Below are 23,080 nucleotides of genomic sequence, written 5' to 3' on the forward strand. Positions count from 1 at the left end.
GGGCGGGGCGGGCCTGCGGCGGGTGCAGCAAGCGAGGAGGCCGGCCCAGGGGGCTTCGGCCACCGGTCAGCCACGGTGGGTTGGGGCGTCGACCGCGGCCGGAGCGCCTGCCCTGAGCGGGCTCCCTCCCCCCGGGCCCCCTCCGCAGCCAGGGGGCCTGTGCGCCTCCTCGCTCTGGCTTTGGGGCGGTGCGCGCGCATTGGGGACCCTTGTGCTGCTTGGCTGCGGTTCGGGCTGAGGGAAGGAGGACGAGAAAGGCCGCTGTGGCCGCGGCCACCTGGTCGGCTGCTTTCCCTGCTCAGCCTCCAGGATGCTCTGGGACGGATGCGAGCGAAGGGCTGTGCGATGCCGCCGCCGCCCCCCCCCATGTGTGCAGCTCGCTCGCTCGCTCCTGCTGCAGCAGAAAATGGATGCTGGGGGGCGGGGGAGCGGGCTTGTTGGCTCTGCAGAGAGCCTGTGATTAAGCCCTTTCCAAATGTCACTCTTCCGCCTTTCCTTCCTTCCTTCCGTCCGTTTTCTCCCTCTCTTCTCATCCCCCCCTCACGTGCCTTGTCACTTGGCAGAGTTTAGTGGCAGCAGCAGTTAGCAAGAGACCCTGAGCAGTGAACCCAGGCAGGCATCCTCCTTGGGAAGCCTGCTCAAAGTGAGTGCCCGCCTGCCTGTGTTCCTAGACGCCCGGGTGGCACAGGGGCCTTTCAGCACCCTGGGACCTCCCGTGGCTCTGGTGCTCCATGCCCATGGCCTTTCTGGCAAAGGCGGCCATCCAGGCAGCAGCCCCGCCTAGCTTTGGCAAGGGCTGCCCCACCTGAAGGGGCGATTATTTGCTGGCTGTGGGCCGGGGCGAGAAGCTAGAGGCCTGTTTGGGCTGCAGCTCTCACCCCCGCCATGCCCAGATCCCCATCGTGCTTGAACCCCGGAAGCCCCTCTCTGCAGCAGGTGGGCAGCCCAGGCAGCATTCCCAGGTAGTCTTCCAGCAGGAGAGCCCAGTGTCGGGAGGTTGACTGGCAAATGCTGCACGCAGGGCCTGGTGGTGGCGGTGGTCAATTTGTGGGCAGAGAGGGAAGTGCAGAGTAGTGGCAACCGACTGGTGGGTTTGCAATTTTGAAAAGGTCTTGGGCCTCAGGTTGCCCACAGCCTGCTTGCCCTGTGCTGCTGTGAATTCCGCTCCCTGGTCCCAGATGTGATAAGTCCAGCTTTGGTTATAGGGATGCTCTCTCCACAAGCTCAGAGGTCCCATTTTTAAGCCAAATGCTCTAAGGCTAAATCTCTAGTACCGGGACTTGGCTCAAGCCCCAGCAGGTGCTCTCTGGGCCAGAGAGTGGTTCTTCCTTTTCGTTTTTGGGTGATAGACACACTTGGATGAAGCAGATTACTTAGATCCATTCCAATCGGGCTTCAGGACTGGACATGGAACTGAAACAGCCTTGGTCGCTCTGTTGGATGATATGAGAAGGGCGTTGGATAGGGGAGAATATACCTTCCTCGTCCTCCTAGATCTCTCAGCGGCTTTCGATACCGTTGACCACAGTATCTTGTTAAATCGCCTGGAGGGATTGGGAATAGGGGGCACTGTTTTACGGTGGTTCCATTCCTATCTCTCAGGCAGGTACCAACGGGTGGCATTGGGGGATGAGGTTTCAGACCTTTGGCCTCTTAATTGTGGAGTGCCACAGGGCTCTATCCTTTCCCCTATGCTATTTAATATCTATGTGAAACCGCTGGGTGCCATCATCAGGAGTTTTGGGCTGCAGTGTCACCAATATGCGGATGACACTCAGCTCTATCTCTCATTTAAGTCTTCACCAGAGTTGGCTGTGGATACCATGTCCAAATGCCTGGAGTCCGTAAGTGGATGGATGGGCGAGAACAGGTTGAAGCTAAACCCTGATAAGACCGAGGTGTTGCTCGTGGGTGACAGGACAAGGTTGGGGGATATAGACTTGGTGCTTAATGGGGTAAGATTACCCCTGAAGGACCAGGTCCGCAGCCTAGGGGTCATTCTTGACTCCCAGCTGTCCATGGAGGCTCAGGTTTCAGCAGTGAGCCGGGCAGCTTGGTATCAATTGCACCTGATACGGAGGCTGCGACCCTACCTTCCTGTGCACCTGCTCCCATGAGTGATACATGCCCTGGTCTCCTCTCGCTTAGACTACTGTAATGCGCTCTATGTGGGGTTACCCTTGAAAACGGTCCGGAAATTGCAGCTGGTACAGAATGCGGCGGCACGCTTGATTAAGCATAGCCGACGGCGGGATCATATCACCCCGGTGTTAGTAGACCTACACTGGTTACCAGTTGTTTACCGGGCCCAATTCAAGGTGTTGGTGTTGACCTTTAAAACCCGATACGGTTTCGGCCCAGCTTATCTGAAGGAACGCCTCCAGCATCACCAATTATGCCGCCTGACAAGATCAGCCACACAGGACCTCCTCTCGGTCCCACTGGCCAAAACAGCTAGGCTGGTGCGGACAAGAGAGAGGGCATTCTCGGTTGTGGCCCCCACCCTCTGGAATTCTCTCCCTTTTGGTCTTCGTCATGCCCCCTCCCTGATCAGTTTTCGCTGAGCCTTAAAGACCTGGCTATTCAGGCAGGCCTACGGGATCCTTGGGATGGATTAGTTTTATGATGTATAAATTGATGTTTTAGAATGACTGATTATTTGTCTTTTAATTGTACAGTGTATTTTAATCTGTACAGTGTATTTTAATCTGCGACTAAGTCGCCTAGTGTCCGTTAACTCGGACAGATAGGCGACTAACAAATAAAATTTATTATTATTATTATTATATATAGAGGGGCATGGGAAGAAAGCTTTCCTCTTGTGAGGACTCTGCTGGGGAATGCAGGCTCAGTGCCGTGGAGACAAAGCTTCTAGCCTGGTGGCTTCCCCTCTCCCAGCAGGGCCTGTGCAGAGGGATGGCACTCCTTGCAGTGGTGGTTGCCCTGTGTGGCCAGTGGCTCTTGGGAAGGGGCTGCTGGGTAGCCCAGGGAGGAGCTGTGCAGCTGCCTCTGCTTGCACTCCATGTCTCTCTCCTGCTTGCCCCTGGGGGGGGGAGCTTGGGTGATTGGCAGGGAAGGAGGGTGTGGAATCTTCTGCAATCAGGCCTGGGTGTGGATCTGCTCAGAAAGCCTTGCCTGGAGGCCTGCAGCACTGCAACACCTGTGCTCGGATGGCAGGCCTGTGGTGCTGCCTCCGCCCCACCTGTGCTGCTTGATGGGCCCTGCAGAGTTCTTGGGGTGCCTTTTTGGATTTGTTTGAAAAAAGATTCAGAACGAGAGATTGGCATGTGACAAAGCCCACCATCAAAGTGATGGGAGATTGTTCAGGAAGGCCACAGCTAAGTCCAGTGAGCGTGGCCTGTGTGTGGGAAACCTGTGAGGGGAAGGCAAGAGGCAGGAATATTCTAAGAAGTCTCTTGGGTTTTGGGGGTAGGTGGGAAAGGAGGTAGCCGCAGGAACTGAAAGGACAGGGAGGCTGATTTTGAGCTTGTGCAGATGGTCTGTCATGGGGCAGAACAACGGTGGTGGTCCCCCCAATTATTGTCATTTGGGAGCTAGCAGGAGCCTCAAAAATGTGTGCCGCTTTGCTGCCAGGGGCGGGACGGAGCCATGGCTGCATTGGCAGGAGGCTGTCCCTGCTGCTGCCTCCTGTATGCCCTCTTAAAAGCAGAGATGGGCATCTGTCTGTCCAAAGATCCTTCAGGGGGGAAAAGAAGTTCTTGGGCGGTCCTGGCTTTGCTGTGCGCGGGGTGTGTGTGCTACAGGAAGCCTCTCTGCTCTCTTAAAGGTTTACTTGGGGTACAGCAAGGAAGCACCTGCCTCAACTAAAGCACTGCCAAGGGGGCATTGTGGAGTGGGGGGCTTGTCAAGAGCTGGAAATAGAATTTAAACCCACAAGTGCCAGCATTATGCTGAGGGCTCATCTGGACTTGGTCTTAGATGCCAGATGTCCCGGGGAGGGGTGAGTAGGGAGTGTTAAACCAAACTCTCATCCTGTATTCTTCTGCGTGTGCATTTTTCTCTTCCAAATTCTGTGTGTGGCACCCAAGCACATTCTTTGAGGGCAACCCATGACTCTGGCTTGTGCAAGTGATGGACTGGAGCCTTTGTGGGTTTGCCCTGGGCTTCAGTGTTGGGTGTCTGATGCTGGCTAGCTAGGCCTGTGGTGGTTCCCATCTGTACAGTTCCCACTGTAGCCCATCTGGGCATGGCCCTGTGCCAAGGCGGGCAGCTCAGCAGCTGGTTGTAAAGAGAGCTGTTCTCCAGTAGCTGGTAGCCCAGCTGGGAGGTGGGGTGCTGAAGCCAGTCATGTGCTTGAACCCCAAGTGGGTCACAGCCTTTAGGAAATGGCTTCAACAGCCCTCACCACTCTGGGAGACGGCAAGAGAGTGGCTCAAGTGGGATTCTGTTTGCTGCTGATTGAGATGCTTCATCTTGGCAATAGTAGTGATTGGTACCTGAAAAGCCATAGCCGTACATTGTTACCTGTGCCATACCGGTTTGCTTGGTGTGACCTGGTGCAGATCAGTGTAGGAGAACGACCCCGGAAGACCCCTGGGGCTGGATCAGGTCAAAGGTCAGACAGCCATCTAGTCTGGATGGCCCCACAGTCGCCACCTGGATGCTTCATCCCTTCCCCTGCCCTTGGTCCTACAGTGGCGGGTGTTCAGAGGTAGACTCTCTCTGAATATGGAAGCTGGGTTTGGCAATCATGGCTGATTACCGCTAATAGGCAAATTCATGGAGGAGAATAAGCCCTTAAAAGCCACTTGAATCAGCAGCCATCATCAAATCTTGTGGTGGGGAATTCCTTAAGTTAACTGTGAGTTGTTTGAAGAAAGACTTTCGCTTGTTGGTTCTGAATCTCCTGCCAATCAATTTCATCAGGTGCTCAAGTGGTTGCATCATCATTATTAAATTTATCTGTCTCCCAGAAGGAGCCTAGCACGGCAAATGGGCAATAAAAAACACACACAAAACCCATAAAACATTTTTTAAAAATCTTAAATATGTTTTAAAAACATTAAGAACATTTGAAAAAGTAGTTCCAACACAGATGCAGACCTGGATAAAGTTACTAATTACAAGGCTTGTTGAAAGAGGGAGATCTTCAATAGTTACAGAGACAACTACACAGCAACTGTCTAATATTTCAGGGGCATGAATTCCAAATGGTAGATGCCACAACACTAAAGGCCTGAGATTCACTGGGTACAAAACATACTTGGGGGGTTCACTCTCCACCATCAATTGTGGCGGTTAGAGAGGTTTGGAGACAGTTGGCTGTGAAGTACTCATTTAACTCTTACTCACATGAGAAAGTTGCCGTATAGTGTAGGCACTGTCTTACAATTGGGGGCAAGATGGTGTTGTGGAAGAGTTGGGGAGCTGGGGGGGTTCTTTACCTTGGATCAGCTGATAAGCAAAGATGTGGACTTCTTGCCTTTCTCCCTCCTAAAAGATCAATTTAGGCTGCCACATTCAGCAGAGCGGCTGCATTTGCAGTTGCAGCACCTCTTGGCCTCCACCTATAGCCCAGCAGCCTTGAGCGCTTCTGAAACCCCAGATTTGTTGCAGGATCTGATAGCTTCAGAGCAATTTCTGAAACTCACAGTTTGCTTTTATAAAGCTTTGTTGGGGGCTGGGAGGCCTTATGGAGGACTGGAACAGAGAACTGGAACACCCCATACCTTTGAGGCCATGGCGATCGATTGACTGCTGTAAGGTTCTGTTTCCTGAACCTTAGGCTATGTCTTACCCAGCAGAAACTTGTTTTTTGGGCTTACTCCTCTGCCCCCCGCCACTGTCAGAAGCATATTGCATCTACTGACGCGTGATGGCATTGTGGTGAGATGGCCTGGTCTTGCCCTGTGGTGGCCATGTCTTTGGCCAAAGTCCTTACTTGCATTAACCTAGTCCTAGGAACATCTCTAACATTTCCAGATGTTCATGCTGTACTTCATTATATCTTGGTGTCCTGGAATTTGACAGCTGGACCCTGCATACTTTCTTAGTAGCCAAGCACGGCTGGAAGGATCGAGCGGCACCCAGGATTGCATGTTGGTCAGAGGACCTTTCTTCCCTTTGCATACGAAAGAGCTACTTTTACTCAGAGGCCCAGAGAGCATGAGCACTCTGAGATCTGGGACTCTTGCTTGGAGCTCTCTGCATGACTCGTTTGCCATGCCAGGCTCTGCTGGAGCCCATCCCTTCCCCTTCTCTGTCAGGCCCTTCTCCCCCTGATTTATTCATTTGTTTTTCTTTTTCTTTCTTTCTTCTCTCTCCTTTTAAAAACATATGTCTGATTTTCTTGGTGGTATTATGACTTGACATGTTTTGCTGCTCTGTTTCCCCTCCTCCTTTTTATTGTTCATGTTTGTTACTTGTATTGTTACAGAAAAACTTGAAAAACCAATAAACTATGCATAAAAAACCCACCACGGGGTTAGGTTAGGCCTGTGATTATGAGAGAGGAGGAAGAATTTATCTCTCTGCACCATGCATCTAGTTATGCAACTCTATCGTGTCTTGTCTTACTCTCCTATTCTCTAAACTGAAATCCACAAATATTGTTGTGTTTCCACGCATGTGAGTTGCTGTAAGCTTTTGATCAATTTTCTGAACCTTTTCCAGTCCTGCGGTATCCTTTTTTGAGGTGAGGTGACCAGAACTGTACATAATATTCCAAGTGCACCATAGATTTGTGTGATGACATTATGATGTTGGCAGTTTTATTTTCAGTCCTGTTCCTAATGGTCCCTGTTATGGAATTCACCTTTTTCCCTCACCATGAATAATGTCATTTTTTCACTGCTGACCCACAACTCCAGATTGTTTATGAACAGGTTAAAAAGCACAGGAGATCCCAATACCGATCCTTGGGGGACCCCACTTTCTATATCCCTCCATTGGGAGAACTGTCCATTTATTCCCACTCTCCGCTTCCTGCAGCTTAACCATTTCGTGATCCACCAGAGGACCTCTCTGCTTATCCCATGACTCTTTAGCTTCCTTAATCTTTGGTGAAGAACTTATTTAATTAGCTCCTATTTCAATACGTGTCATAAATGCACCAACAAGTCAGTTGTCGTAACTTGCATGCATTTAGTTTATCCCTGAATTTACTTGTGCCGCTATTGTTTAATCCAAGCTGAGGTGACCATCTTGGTGCTAGTTCTTGTACATGTGAGTGACAGGAGGAATGGATCTAACTGTAATTGTAGGTGGCCTCCCCCACTGCCTCCAAATAGGTTCTGCTTGTGGAAAGAGAGTTCCTGTACCCGATTCCCATTCCAGCATAAAGGATTGTAGTTTCTGATCATCTTTTGAAGTCTGTTGGTATAACAGGCTGCTTAGTCATTAACTTAATACAATTTCTGCTGACATTGATAACAGTGAGAAATTATTGCTTGATTTTCACATATATTCCTCTTTGTCAAGAAAATATTTATTTATTTATTTATTTAATTTATTTATTTATTGCACTTTTAAACCGCCCTTTAGCAACAGGCTCTCAGGGTGGTGTACAGCAGAATAAAACCACATTTAAAAGCCAGCGAATGTGGATTACAACATATAGGTATAAAAACACAATTAAAAACAGATTAAGACAAAATTAATAGAAATTACAATTAATTAACTATAAAATAAAATTAAAACTAGAATTAAAATGCCTGGGCAAAGAGGTAGGTCTTTACCTGGCGCCGAAAAAATATCAAAGAAGGCTCCAGGCGTATCTCATCAGGGAGGGCATTCCATAATTCTCTCTTCCAAATCTTGACCCCAACTTTTACCTGGTCTTTTTTGTTTATAACTTAATGCCATATGTTTTGTTTGCTTGTTCATTTTGTTACCCGTAGCAGTTAATTTCTCAAAACACTAGTTTGCACTATTGAACTTTTTGGCTTTGTAATATGATCTTTATATGATCTCAACAGTGTATATATAATCTCATATGATCTCAACACCATCTATGACCATGAAGCTCACTGGGTGACCTTGGGCCAGTCACTATCTCCCAGCCTAACCTACCTCACAGGATAACATCAGGAGGGGGAGAACCATGTTTGTATACCACCTTGAGCTCCTTGGAGGAAAGGTGAGATAAAAATTTAATAATAAATAAAAATACAATCAAACCAAGGGAGATTTTGATTCTTTAGCTGAATTTGTTATGATAAGAGTGACTGTTCTTGAAAAAGATCTTTTATATCTGTCTAGAGAAAAGGTTCATCAGCACTGGAAGGAAACTGATCCCCTCCATATGTGAGCTGAAATCCAGATCATACATAGCTCTGGCTGGTAGTGGTTTAGCTGGATGGCTAATTGTGTTTCATTGTCTGTGTCTATACATATTCCATATCTGCAGCAGGGTTGTCTGCATGTAGGTTTTTACCAAGTTTTCTTTTTAAATTTATTTTTATTTTTCTATTTCTTAGATTTATATCCCGCACTTCCTCCTAGTACAAGCCAGGGGGGCATTTTTTTAAATGATTGTGCGTTAATTGGGTACTCACAAAGCAAACGTAAGCAAAATTAAAATCTAATAATTTACTCAAGAGGTGGATAAATTGCACTAGCCTTAAATAAAACAAAAGTATACGCTATATGTATAGCAGAACATCCTTATTTTTATAAACAAAACAGGCCACTTCAGTTTGTCAGCACAAAATACCCTTTTAAAATATTTTGGCCGTAATACTTCAAAAGGAGACAAATTCCAATTGTTATTTATGAAGGTTCCCCCCTAAATCTTATCAAATGAGGCAGCATCACCACCAGTAATGTGTCTCAGATTCCTCCTCTTAACCACTCCTCAGTAGGGATTTTCCATTTTCTCCTTGGAAACTGTTTTGTTCTCGCCATAACGAAGAGACAAGCAGCCCTTATCTCTTAAGATCTTGGTCGAGGGCCTTGCTCTGAGTGCTCTCCTTTTGGGAGGATAAATGGTCAATGGTGAGGAGCACAGCCTTTTTGGTGGCTGCTCCCTTTGCTTTGTGGGATGAGCTTCCCTAAGCGGCTTGTCATTGGTCTTCCTGTCTGGCCTTTAGACACCCAGTCTCATCTGGGAGGCTTTTGGTTCAAAGGAAGAAGGACTCTGCTGTGGTTTGGGTTGGGTTGCTCACCTAATGATTCAGGTTAGTTTGTTTAGGCTGTGTTTTTTAAATACAACTTTTGAAGCTAGAGGCTGTGAGCTTCCTTGAGCAATGTGGGAAGGTGGGATATAAATAAGAGCCAATGCATGTTAATTCCTAGCTCTTTATTTTCAACATTTTTTATATATTTCCAAGTGCGTTGTGAGCAGTCTTGTACCCAGGGCCGGCTCTAAAGGGCGGCCAGGTGGGGCCCTAGCTGAGGGCCCTGCAGTCCACAGGGGCCCCTGAAGGGCTCCTCACTATGGTGAGGGAGTAGTGCTCCCCTACCGCGGCAGGCTCCCTCGCTCGCTCGCCCTTCTGCCCGACCTCCCGCTCCTCTGCCTGCTTGGTAGGTGGGTAGGTAGGTAGGTGGGGCATCCGTGTGTGTGCCAGGGCCCAGGGCAGGTTAGTGCCGGCCCTGCTTGTACCACCAGTACCTTTGGGCAAAGTTGGTTCATTTCCTCCTGCAACATGGGTCAGGCAAGAATCAGGCTTGCCAGGGATTCTTGTTCTCTGCTGGACTCTGCAGTGAGCCAACCTGGCACCCGCTGTAAGAACAGGTTGCCCTCCTCCCCCCCTTTGCCTTTAAGAGACCCTTAACTCTGACACTGGAATTCCTAACACAGAGTGATAGTGAAGCAGGGGGAGGTTGGCAGAGGTGGCAGGTTTTCTTGGCCCAGGTTGCACTTTGCTTTGGTACTAGGCAGGGGCAGGCAACTAGCCGAGTACTCTTCTCCCCCTGCCAGGACTACGTTGGGAGGCAGAGGGCTGGTGTTTGTTTTGCACAGTGAAGGTGTCTGCACCGAAGCGTCTCCATTCTGACCCAGGTTTGCGCTGTTTGCTTTGTCTGGGTTGGCCGGTTGGGTTTGGCTGCCTGAAGAGTCCAGGACTTTGAGGTCTGGGGGCAGAAGAACTGAAGGGGGATGTTGTCGGGCTGGGATGGGACTTGGCTGAGGAGAGGAACCCCTCCCCGCCATTCTCTTCCTAGTGCTTAAAGACTGAGTAGAAAATTGCCCACATTTTTGTCTTGGGTTTTCTGTGACACTTGCTGTGTTCTTGGAGTCTCTGTTATGAATGCTGCATTCTCTTGGTGTGGAAACAGTTATGTAGGCCCTTGGAGAAGACAGACAGCTCTTAATTGTTGGAATGTGTTAGATTCTTGGGTGTTGGCACATTTCTTGCAGTTAGCCTTGTGCTGGAGCCTAGAGATGGCAGGTGTGGGGTAGGCATCCATCTGGTGAGGTCTTGTGTTTTGAAAGGACAAGCTGCTAGTCCTCTGTCCTTTCAGGCACCCACTGCATGAGTTCCTGCATAACTTGAACACTCAGCCTTGGGCAGTATTACTCTTTCAGGGGTGGGAGGACAATTCCTGGCTTGAGTCCTCTTTTCCTCCTCTCGGCACCATTTATTGTGAAACTAGCAAATACCATAGTAATTTAGGGGGTTCTCTTCATTTTGCCATTTGGTTTCCAAGCAACGGAAGACATTGCTGTCACATTTCCCAAGATTTTTCTCTAAAAGCAAGATGCAGGGTGGGAGGAGAGAGCTGCAGTTTTGTTTTCTGGGCTGTTGGGGGGGCTGCTTTGGGGGGTCAAAATCCCCCTCCCCCCGCTGCCAGTGGCCAGTGCCGGGTTCTGGTTCTGCTGGATTTGAACGCGAATCCTTTGGGTCCGTAGGCTGAACCCTTTGCCGTAGAAGCCCCCTTGAGCCTCCCTCTCACTGGGCTTTCTTGGAGGGGCCTCAGCCTGTGGTGGGCAAGAGGCCCTTTTGGTGGGACGTTCAGCAGGAACTTCTGCGCCCCCTTCTCTTCACGGGCTTGCTCGTGAGGGTGAATGCTACACATCTGCCTGACCAAAGGAGCTGCTAATGGCTGGTGATAAAGTTTAGAAGTGATGTTCTTCCATTGCCCGCCTCCCCTCCCCCCCCGTAGGTGCGGCATTCAAGAGCCGTGGTGCTTGCCTCCACTTGGCCTGTGTGCAGGCATGCTCTCGTGCTGCATTGCCACGGCGCCTTCCTGGGCCAGACAGCATGGCTGCACAGCCATGGAGGGGGAAGAGCGCCCTTCTTAGTGTGACTCCCCCACATGGAAGGCTGACATGGGTCCCACCAGGTTGGAGAGAGCAGGCCAGGCCAGACACGCTTGCGGGTGATCCCGACAGGAACCAGCGGTGGTGGCTCCTTGTCTGCTGAGGGCAGGGACCTCCCCCGTTGAAGTCCCTCTCCTGTGGCTATTCTGAGGTGCCTGAGAACCCTCTTGAGACCTCTAGCCTATTGCACTCTTGGGGTGGGGGCTCCCTCCAGATGCTTGGCTGGATCTGCCCTTGGGTGCAGTCTCTCTCTCTTTCTCCCCCCCCCCGGTATCCTTTGACAGTGCCCAGCACCCGTCAGCTCCGGGCAGGTTTGGGGTTGATGGGAGGCCTGCATTCCTCTCAGTCATTCCAAGGCTGCCCTCCCCCCTTTGCTGCTTGGAAGTAGGACCCTCTCGGGTGCGCCCAGCAGCTGGTGCCCATCCCACTGTGCCCAAGAAGAGCGTGTGGCATTCCTGCTCTGGCTGGGGCCCTGTGCCAGGATGGATGCCTCTGACTGGGCAGCTTGCCATGCTGAGCTGTACTGGCACTCCCTTGCAGCTGAACTGAGGTGCACGGAGTGTGTATGTGTGGGGGAGGGATGGTGCTGGTGGGGGGCTGTGCTAGGAGGGGCATGTGTGGAAGATGTGGGGGAGGGGAGATGCTGATGCCCAGGGCCTGCCTGACAAACAGTGTTTTGCCTCCTTCCAGCAGAATCTTATCTGCTGGTGGTGGGGCCACTGCTGGGTGGTCTCTGCTGCCCACGTGGCTGGGTGCTGAGGGTACTGCCTGAGGAGATAATTGTTTCGTCAGTTGGGGTCTGGACTGCTGTCCCAAATCCAAATGCGCCTTTCTCCTACCTCTTTCCACCACCCCAGCAGTTGCAAAGAGGTCAGAATTTTTTACCCTCCAGCAACAGTCCCTGGAAAGCCTGCCCCCTCCCAGTTGGCACAGGAAAGTGGGTGACCTCCACCTCACCCCAATATCTGCAAATAAGAGATTTTTGAGACTGATCTCAATTTTATGCCAATCTGAGAATAGGAAAAAATAAAACAAAACTTGGGTGAAGAAGTATGCCTTAAACGATTGCTCATTCTACAAAGCAGGAAAGGGAGGTTGCTGGACTCCGCCTCTGGGGTCAGAGGTCAGCAGGTGGCCTGCCTCCCCACCTGTGGCTGTCTGCCTCAACAAGGGGGAGTGATGAGGGAGCCTCATCCAAACGGGCCAGTCCCCTTTATATTTCTGGGCGACAGTAGCAGGCGAAGAAACAGAGCTGGAAGAGCGTCTGAATAGGGAGGCGCTTGTGTCTTAAGGATATGACTCCAAATACAGGGTGGAACTGGTTGCAGATGTAACGGTGAATTTAACACTTTGAGTTGTCTGCAGAATGGAGAAGGGAGCGCTGATGCTTGTGTTTAGGGAAACAATGGAGCCACGGAGGAGGTGGGTGGGGTGGCAGCCTGCAGTCAGGTTGCTGAGGGCTGCATACATGATCCTTCCATCTCTTCCCCCCGTATCTTATCTTAACAACAACCCTGTGAGGTAGATTGGGGTTTGAACCTGGCTTTCCCCAGCTCTAGGCCAACTATCTAATCTGGCCTTCCTCAACTTGTTGGATGTTTGGAGGTCAAGATTTAATTTTAGAGGTGCACTTTTGCTGTTTTAGGGAGTATAGCTTTGCATTTTTATTGTTACACATTATGAAGTATGTGGAGATTGCTTAATTTTATTGTATATTTATAGCGATGTTTTCATTAGTTTATTGCTTATGACTGTGGTTTGACTATATTTTGTTTTATTTTTGTAACTGTTAGAATGAATCATGTAATTTTTTGACGTTATAAGCTGTCTTGAGCATGGCTCAGCTGTGGAAAGGCAGCATACAAATAAATGATGATGATGATGATGACTCCAATTCCCATCTGCCCAGCCAGAATGGACAGTTGACAGGCATGATGGGAACTGTAGTCCAGCAACATCCGGACACACCAGCTTCGGAGAGGCCTCCTCTGCCTCCTGCCCCAGCCCTCAGTATTGGGATTTGTACGTAGCATGTTGCAATATATGCACCGGGTAAGAGCACTACTTATTTATCTGTAGAAGAGGAGGGGTGTGTGTGTGTAGTGGTTACAGTGTTGGACTGGGACTGGACAGACCCAGGCTCAAATCCATGCTCAGAGATGAAGCTCACTGCTTCTTAGCCTAACCTACCTCACAGGGTTGCTTTGCGAGGGACTACTGATACTTGGCCAGTGGCCTGTGGGATCCTGCAAGATTCCATCTTGTCCCCTATTGCTATTTAACATCTAAATCATGGGTGGGTGGCCCATGGGTTAATCTTGGCCTGCCGGGAGCTCCAGTTTGGCCCACAAGGCAATTTTTGTTAAACCACGCCCACCAGTCAATTGGGTGATGTCCCCTTGATGGCTGGAATTGAAACCCTCGCCTGTCAGTGAATGGGGGGGGGTTAATCCTGCTCAGTGCTGTTGCACGTGCCCGCTGATGGGTGGGGAATTCAGTCCTGCTTGGTTGCTATCTTCCACACCCCCGTGGGCCAATTTTGACTGGTGGATGGGCCACCCACCTGTCATAATGGTGTCAGGTGATTGACAGGTCCTGGTTGGCCCATGGGGGTGGGGCAAAATAAAGATGTGGTTTGCTGGAGCAAAAAGGGTTGCCCACCCCTGATCTAAATGAAACCGCTGGCTGAATTCATTGGGTGATTTGGGCAATGGAGACATCACTAGGCAGGAGTCACCCAGCCCTCTCGCTCGCTGACTTGTGTGCGGGCATGCTCTCTCTCTCTCTCTCTCTCTCTCTCTCTCTCTCTCTCTCTCTCTCTCTCTCTCTCTCTCACTCACACACACACACACACACACACACACACACACACACACACACACACACACGTACATCTAATCCTAGGGAGGGAATGGAAACCCTTAATCACTGTCAGCTATGAAAGATTAAATGCATGGGACAGAACAGGCTTGACGTTTAATCCGGGTGGGCAAGGCGGACGTACTCTTGGCGGGGCGTTTGACTTGGGGTTGGGTAGGGGAGTGATGCTTCTTGTCAGATGTCTTAGTGGCTGGGCTGCCAGCTGCAGCCCTTCCTGGCAAAACCGGACCTTGCCATGGTTATCCATGCCCCAGTGATCTTTGAATCCGGCATGGTGCTTTGAAAAGTGTTCAGGGACTCAGTAAGTGTTGAATGTCCCCTGCAGCCTTGCCTGGGGCTGGATGTCAAGAGCAGAGTTTAATTTGCGCCGGCTGTCGGCTGCCTTCCAGGTTGATGTGAAGGAGCTGGTTTTGCCCTTTAAAACCCCAAATGGCTTGGGACGCGAATATGCTAAGGGGCCACCTTCCGCTACACTTTCCCTTGTCTGAGCCCTTGTTCCCATTTCCTTGGCCGGATGAGGAGTGCCAGGCAGCCGGCGTGCAGAGAGCCCGGCTGCAGCTGGGTCAGGCCAAAGGGGTCATCCTGGCCAGCGTCCTGTCCTCACGGAGGCCAGCCAGATGGCAGTGCCTCTTCCAATCCCAGCACGGAATTTCCTGCTGCCACAACTGACCTAGACGCTTTCAGTTCTCAGTGAAAGGAGGCAGAGGGGAGGGAAGGGATGGTGCTTTTGTCCTGGACTGGGCCAGTTGGAGCCAGGGACTGGTTTTCCGCAAGGGTCAGGGGCCACCAGTGGCTGAGCGGCTGGCAGGCCAGCAGCTGTAGGGGGGCTGGGAGCCCCTGCGGCTCCTTGTGTCTTCTGGCTGGCCAGTCAGCCGAAGGATGCAATACACCCTCTGGCCATCCGCTGAGGGTAGCACTGAAGCACAGCGGGATCAGGCTGGCTGTCCTTGCCCCGGTGGTACGGGACAGGTGGTGCCTGGGCACTGGGGGTCTCGAAGGCAAGCTGAAGTGTTGAGGCTGAGGCTCCCAGTGGGGTGTGAGGAAAGCAGGAAGGAAAAGAGAGGAAGCTGCAAGGCTAGTTGGGAGGGATGGCGAAGTGTGAGGTTGAGGGAGAATGCTGGTGTTCCTCCATCCAGGCAGGCCATGCCTGGGTGCTTCTCCCCCGCCCATGAGAGACTCCACGGGCAGCTGCCTCTTCAGGCTAGCCTGGATTGTGTTCACACCCTTTTTTGCTGTGCAACTCTTGCAATTCCCCCTCCCCGGCCTCCCCACCCTCCCTAATCTCCTTCCCAGTTTGCTACCACTGCCTGCAGTGTCCAGTGTCGTGTGTCTAGCTCTGTGGGGTTTCTCTCTTGGCAGTGGGGGCCCTTTTTCTAACCGGTCTTGGACAGGGAGGATTGGAGTGTGTGGGGGAAAGGCATTGCTTCCCGAAGTTGAGGCAAAGCAGCATTGCTGGGCTCAGTGCCCTGAAGATGCCCAGAGGGAGCTTATGGGGCTGGCCCTGGCCCAGGGCAGTTGGAAGGAGTGTGCCAGGTGTGGGCGCTTGCGTGGCCTTGTTAGGGTCACTTGGCTGGCTTTTCGGGTGGGTGGTCTTTCTGTGGCTGAATGTGGGGTTTCCTAGGGGAGTATTGGGGAGCCACAGAACTTCAAGCAGCACATCTGGTCTCTCCTCCAACCTTCAATGGTGAAGTAACAGGAGTCCAGGCACATCCGGTGCTGCCCAGGGGGTCACCTTCCCCTCCCAAGGTGTTTCTGCTTGTCCACTAGGTCTGATAGTGCCCCCCACGGACTCCCAGGAAGAGAGATGCTTCCTCTGTTCAGGTAAAACCTCCTTGACTAAAGGCTGAGCAGCAGAAAAGGCCCTCCTGGATCCAGGCTTCCTCTGAGCTCCAGCCAGGAAGATCCCCTCTGCTTCCTCCCTCCCCACCTCAAGGGCCCCACTTCTTCCATTCTGCCTAATTGGTGGTGTTCTGTGGGGTAGCTGAGGGTCTCCTGCTGTGAGGAAAGGGTCTGATTCCTCCTCCCTGGTTGCCTGCAGCTGCCCGTGGGCTGCAGCCCCCCAGGCCTTGACAAGGGGGTGGGGTAGGAAGGAACATCTCTCTGTCATGGTGTTACCAGCTGCTTGAATGCTTGCCTTTCTCTTGGTCATGGTTTTGTCATGCGCTCTCTCTGGCGGGACCGGTGCTGCACTCCATGGCTGCCTCATGTTTTCCGGGGAAAAGGTGGCTGAAGGATGTCAGCTGCATCTTTCCTCCGGCAGTTGAATGGGAGCCGCATGGATGTAGGCATCTGGCAGACCAGGGGGCCTGGAGGCCCTTGACTGTGACTCTGTAAGGCCAAAGGGGGCCCGGGGGGAGAACCCTGATGGCCCCTGCAGGGGGTGGGGGGGACTTTGGACAACGTCTTCTCAGCTCTGCTGCTCCCTATGAGCACTGAACTGGAGATGGCGGGGGGGGCTGTCTGGCACTGGTGCTCCCCTGCTGAGCCCTCCCTGGTTGGCAGGGTCAGGAGTGCGGGGGGGGGGCTGGCTGGCTGGCAGGTCTTCCACGTGCCTCAGACCCTCCAGGCAAACTGGGCTGGGTCGTAAACCACCCTCGCCCTCCTGGTGCTGCCAGTCACAGTAGTTGTGCCTCAGCCACCAACTTGGCCACACCTGGATCTCCACTTTGCCCAAGGGTGGGGTGCGCCCTGAAGAGGTACCCTGTGCAGCCACTCTTTGCTGCCTAACAAAGGGGCAAAATAGCAGGAAATCTGTGTAGCTACAAATCTAATTGAATTTGTCACCCTTAATCCAATGGGTGCTTGTTAGGAAAGCCAGAAGCGGAGGCAGTATGGGTGTCTGGCTGGGGGGGGGGGTGTCTTTGCTGTGTGTGTGTGTGTGTGTGTGTATGTGTGTGCCAGATGCTTAGCTGGGGAGCACAACGTATTTTGAGAGGCTTTTGATCAGCCGGCCTCTCTCAAACAGGCTAAACTTGAGAGTTCCTTCCAAACATTTTTCGACCTTCTGGACCTGCCCCAGCCCAGGCCTAACTGCAGCAGGGAGTGCAGAGACCCCAACACGCCTGTGTGTGCACATGCTTGGGTGTGTGCCTACAGGCTGCCTGCTGCTGAGTGCAGAAGTCTTGTGTTGGGGCAGGAATCCCACCCTGGGCCCCGGGACTGACGAAGGCCACGCTCAGGAAATGCTGTGAAGGCTGGAGCAGGAACCCTGCCAAAGCCAGCACTCTAGACCAGCTGCGTTAAGTGGGAGTGGCAGGAAAGGCCCCTTTCCCATTCTGAGCAAGAGTCTGCATGAGTGTCAGTGGCCCGTCTGGTCACTCTTGGGACTTCCTTTTTCAGGACCTGCAGCCCAGCTGTCTGTGCACTCCTCCCCCCCCCTGCTGCGTGCTCACCTCGTGCTGCCCCATTTTCTCTGTGTGTGAATTTTATTTTTTACAATGTAGCTGGAGGATGGGATCTGGCTGGTGACATTCCTCTAGCCCTTTGAAGAGTCCCTTTATTAACAACCCCCAAGCCCCAGAGAGGCTGGAATCCCCCTGAGACACAGACGCTCTGCTCCTTGTCCCTCCCCACCATGGGCCTGAGGGGCCCCTCTTCAGCAGACTCCGCAGGCCTTCTCTTCTTCCATCCCTCCTTCCTGTTGTCTCTTCACCAGCTGGGGCCAACAGCAAAAAGCCTCCTTTCCTCCACCCGACACCCGCCCAACCCGGCCCATTGCATGGAGATGAGCAGTTCCTTCTTAGGTACAGGATTGTGGTTGGCAGGATGAGTCCCACACGTGGCAGAGGGAGAGGCTTACCACATGGCTAGGCTTTTGGCCTTGACTTCCCATCCTGTAGAGGTGAACTGGCCTGCCTTGCTGGGTGGTTGTAAGGGTTAGAGACCGAGAGAGTGCTTGTGAAATGCTTGGAGACCCTTGTAGAAATCTGTTTGTTGTCATTCTTACTAAAGCATTTTGCAGATGGAGTCTGGGCTGTGGAAATGCAAACATCATGTTTGGGGCAACTTCCGCTTCATCATCGCCCTGTGTGGGAAGGGAGGGGGTGTGGAAGGGGCGGTGGAAATGCAGAGAGAGTCAGTGAAATGTACTCCAGGGTGCACACAGGGCGGTGTGTGTGTTGGCGTTCCAAGTGCAGCTGCTCTGCTGCTGGATCGGGCCTGGAAGGGCCACCCCTCCTCTCCTGCCTCTCCCCAGCAGCCCCCCCCCCTGGTTCTGCTTCTGTGTGGCTGTGAAGCAAAGGCCGGGCGGGAGTTCTCGGTGACAGCGGCCACTGTTTCCAGGCCAGCTCCAGTCAGCCCTGCCACCTCTCTGTTGCGGGAGTGAATGATGGCAACTTCTGTAGTGTTCCCTCTCCCCGCTGCCCCCCCTCTGGTCGTATATATTGCAGCCCATTGCTATGGGAACAGACCTTTTGCAGGAAGGCGCATTGTTAGCTAAGCCTGTGTGTGTGCAAGGGAAGGGAAGCGTGTCCCTTTGGAAGCAGAGTGGAGCTGGGGTTGCGGCAGAGAAATAGCGTGTGTGTGTGTCGTTTAAAAGAGACGCTGGCTGTTAGAGTTCTTCTTTTTCAAAGCCTAATTTAATATAAAAACCCTTGACCTGGAGAGAAACATTGTTCTCCTTTCAGGAAACATGTTCACACTTCTTGGCCAGCATCCAAGGCCTCTTGGGCACGAGGCAGGCTTCAGCTGGAGGGCCCCGCGGGGAACCAGCTCTCCACTACTCATTTTGTGCGCAGTGGGTGAGGGCCTATGAATCTGCCTGATCTGGATCGAGGCCCCTGACCTGCCCGGCCTTCCCAAGCACCCGTCCCAGCCTCACTGCCTTCTGACTGGGACGCAGGGGACGGAGGCTGGTCTCTTCCACGTGACTCCTTCCCTTCAGCCATGGAGCGCTCGATGGTGGCAGGCGCTGCCTCATCGCCCCCATTATTTATGTATTTATTTATTTATTTATTGCATTTATATACTGCCTCATAGCAGAAGCTCTCTGGGTGGCTTACAACAATTAAAAACAAATATACAAAGCAATTTAAAAACACATGCTAAAATGCCTGGGAGAAGAGGAAAGTCTTGACCTGGTGCTGAAAAGATAACAGTGTTGGCTCCAGGCACACCTCATCAGAGAGATCATTCCATAATTTGGGGGCCACCACTGAGAAGGTCCTCTCCCTTGTTGCCATCCTCCCAGCTTCCCTCGGAGTAGGCACCCAGAGGAGGGCCTTGGATGTTGAGCATAGTGTATGGGTGTGTTCGTGCCGGGAGAGGCGTTCCATCACGTATTGGGGTCCCAAGCCGTGTAAGGCTTTATAGGTTAAAACCAGCACCTTGAATCGAGCTTGGAAACATACAAGCAGCCAATGCAAGCTGGGGGCGAGGAGAGGCTCCCTCCTGAGCAATGTCCCCTCCAGGCGATGAGGAGGGGAAGGGCGTCTGCAGCTCCTCCAGTGTCTTCGAGGAAAAGATGGAATATCAAGCAGCAGCACCGCTGCTGTCTGTCCAGCAGCAGGATTCCTTGGGGGTTCCTCGCATGAGTAGCGTTCTGGGCATGTCCTCTTTGTATGCGCCCTGATCCGCCCAGCTTGCCAGGTTCTGCCTGTGTCAGAGCAGCCAGGAAGTTCTGCGGGCAGCGCCAGGAAGTTGTTGGCCTGCCCAGGTGGTGAGGGTGGCCTCTTGCGGTTTCCGCTTGGGGTTGCTTAGTGGTCTCGGGCTGCCTGGCTGGCAGGCACGGGCGTCTGCTGCTGGAGACTCCTCTCTGGGGGCCAGAAGAAGCGGGACCTGAGAGCGAGAGCCTCCCATCCTGCGGCTTCCAGCAACTGGTATTCAGAAGCAGAGCGTAGCCATTGTGGCTTGTACGTTTGATACCGTCATCCTCCATGAATATGTCTATTCCTCTTTTAAAGCCATCCAAGTCAGTGGCCATCATAACTGCCTCTTGCGGGAGCGAATTCCACATGTGCTGCGTGAAGGACTTTCTTTTGTCTGTCCTGAATCTTGCAACATTCAGCTCCACTGGATGTCCACGAGTTATAAGGGAGGGAGAAAAACTTTTCTGTGTCCGTTTTCTCCATGCCACGATACTTTTATACACTTCTATCTTGTCACCTCTGACTCCCCTTTTCTCTAAACTAAAAGCATCAAATGCTTCAACCTTTCCTCATAGGGGAGTCGCTCCGTCCCCTTGATCATTCTGGGTGCCCTTTCTGAACCTTTTCCAGCTTAACAATATCTTTTTTTGAAGTGAAGTGACCAGAATTGTACACAGTATTCCAAATGTGGCCATACCACAGATTTGTATAATGGCATTATGATAACAGTTTTATTTTCAACACCTTTCCTCATGATCCCTAGCATGGAACTTGCCTTTTTCACAGCTGCTGCACTGGGCTGACATCTTCATCGAGCTATCCATTATGACCCCAAGGTCTCGTTCCTGTCAGTCCCCGCCAGTTCAGACCTCATGAGCATATATGTGAAATTAAGATTTATGCATAACTTTACAATTGTTTACACTGGATTGCATTTGGCATTTTACCACCCATTCATTCATGTTGGAGAGGTCCTTTTGGAGCTCTTCACAATCCCTGTTTGTTTTAATGACCCTGAACAGTTTTGTATCATCAGCAAATTTGGCCACCTCACTGCTCACCCCTAACTTTAGATCTTTTATGAACAAATGAAAAAGCACAGGCCCCACTACCGATCCACAAATGTTGTAGTGTTTCTACGTAGGCAAGTTGCTCCAACCTTTGATCAATTTGGTTGCCCTTTTCTGAACCTTTTCCAGCCCTGCAGTATCCTTTTTGGAGGTGAGGTGACCAGAACTGTACATAATATTCCAAGCACATCATAGGTTTGTGTGATGGCATTAGGATGTTGGCAGTATTATTTTCAGTCTTGTTCCTAATGATCCCTAACATGGAACTCACCTTTTCCCCTCACCTTGAGTAATGTGGTGTTCTCAGCAACTGTGGCTACCTCACCACTCACCCCTAACTCTAGATCATTTATGAACTAGTTAAAAAGCACAGGTCCCAATACTGATCCTTGAGGGACTCCACTTTCTACATCCCTCCTTTGGGAAAACTGTACCTTTATTCCCACTCTCCGCTTCCTGCCGCTTCACCAATTCCTGATCCACAAAAGGACCTCTCCTTTTATTCCACGACTGCTAAGCTTACTCATGAGTCTCCAGTAGGCCCCTTGTCAAACGCTACACTAGGTCCCCTGGATCACCTCTGTCTCTGCTTGTTGATGCTCTCACGGAACTCTGATAGGCTGGTGAGGCAGGACTTCCCCTTGCAGAAGCGGTGCTGCTTGTGCTTAGTCTTCTTCACAGCCAGCTGCCCTTGCCTTCCTCACTTGGCCTTGCTAGCTTCTGGGCTGATTTCTTAGCGGAAGTGGTAAATCTCCCTCCGTGTTTTCTGCTAGAAGAGCCGTCCTTCCTGTCGCGTTAGGCTGATGTTGGCCAGGCAACTCCGGAGCCCTCTCCTCTCCTCAGGACCAGGGAGGCTCCCGTACGACAGGCTCGCTGCCCCCCATGCTCCAGATTTGAGTTGGCACTCATGCTTTTATCCCGCACAAGAGCCAGGCCTGTGCAATGCCAGAGATTGCCACAGGAGCGATGCCTTTCTGCCTGAAGCTGAGAACCTGCTTCAGCCTGCAGTGCTCGCCCTCCGACTGCCAAGCACAGAGCCGGGCCGGAAGTGCCTTGTCTCCCTGGTCTCGCGGTGGGAGGGCCGTGGCTCCGGGGCAGAGTATCTGCCTTGCGTGCAGAAGGCGCCAGTCTGAACCCCTGGCGTCTCCAGGTAGGGCTGGGAGGGAGTCCCTGCCTGAAGGCCTGGAGAGCTGCTGCCAGTCAGTGCAGACAGCACTGAGCTAGACGGACCGATGGTCTGACTCGGGATAAGGCACTTCCGATGTTCCTGTGTTCCCCCTCTGCCTGCCCAGGCTTCCTGTGCAGCAGAAGGAAAAGGCCCTTGGGGTGGAGGGGGCGGAGGGAGGGAGTGTGCACCCCTCTGTCATTGCTCTCTGCCCTGCAATGGTCTCTGGCTCCTGTAGCAACGACTGCAACAAAGGACAGGTCTGGACCAGGCTAGCAGGCGGCCAGCATCCCATCTGGGGGTGGTAGAGAAATCCCAGGCGCTCTGCTTGGCTGCCCAGCCAGAAAATGGATCCTGACTACCTGGGGTCGAAAATATTTTCCATCTCTCCGCAGAACCAGGCTCTTAGACATCCTCTACTGACTCCTTGACTGAAGCAGTCCAGGTGACTAGTCCAACTCTGTATCAGATGAGGACAGGAGAGCCCCGGCTTCAAATCTCCTACTCAGTTGTGGAGAATACCGGCAGGCCGCTCTCTGCCTAGCCTACCTTACAAGGTGGATGTGAGGATAAAAGGGGGAGGAGGAACCAAAGATGCCACCCTGAGATCCTTGGAGGGAAGGGTAGGGTAAGCAGGGCAGGATCTGGGCCTCCTTTGGTGGGAGGGAGAGGGCCCACATCCTGTTGCTGATTGCCATCCTGCTATAACTGCAGGGTAAATGATTTTCTGTGGAATAATCTCTCAGGAAGCCAGATTTTGACTGAACATCAGGAAAAACTTCCTGACTGCCAGAGCGGTATGATAATCGATTAAATGACCTAGGGAGGTGGTGGACTCTCCAACCCTGGAGGCATTCAAGAGGCAGCTGGACAGCCGCCTGCTGGGGATTCTTTAATTTGGATTCCTGCATTGAGCAGGGGGTTGGACTGGATGGCCTCACAGGCCCCTTCCACTCTACGATTCTATGACAGGAGCTGGGGCTGCCATGGCAAGCACATGGCCCTGTAGAGAGTAAGGATCAGTTGGGCAGTGGCCAGAGTTTGGGGGCAGGTGGGATGTGTGCAAGAGACAGGTGGGTGGGCTTATTGATCTTCAGGCCCTTTCAGCCCCAAATGCTGCTCAAAGGGGAGGGACGTCTGTAGCTCAGTGGGTGGAGCA

At 52.0% G+C, this 23,080-nt stretch overlaps 1 protein-coding gene across 3 annotated transcripts in view; it reads left to right on the forward strand.

Annotated features, from left to right (window-relative positions):
- Positions 1 to 23,080, forward strand: part of AGAP3 (ArfGAP with GTPase domain, ankyrin repeat and PH domain 3) — a 132,031-nt gene that overhangs the window by 609 nt on the left and 108,342 nt on the right. The window contains exon 1 of one of the 3 annotated variants that reach the window (XM_061585636.1): positions 9,939 to 9,961. The exons of the other annotated variants lie outside the window; for them this stretch is intronic. The gene's annotated coding sequence lies outside the window, so the exon portion shown is untranslated. Of the gene's footprint in view, positions 1 to 9,938; positions 9,962 to 23,080 lie in introns of those variants that run through there. 3 annotated transcript variants of the gene reach the window in all.

Source organism: Rhineura floridana, chromosome 10 (assembly GCF_030035675.1).
Source record: "Rhineura floridana isolate rRhiFlo1 chromosome 10, rRhiFlo1.hap2, whole genome shotgun sequence".
Lineage (NCBI taxonomy): Eukaryota > Metazoa > Chordata > Lepidosauria > Squamata > Rhineuridae > Rhineura > Rhineura floridana.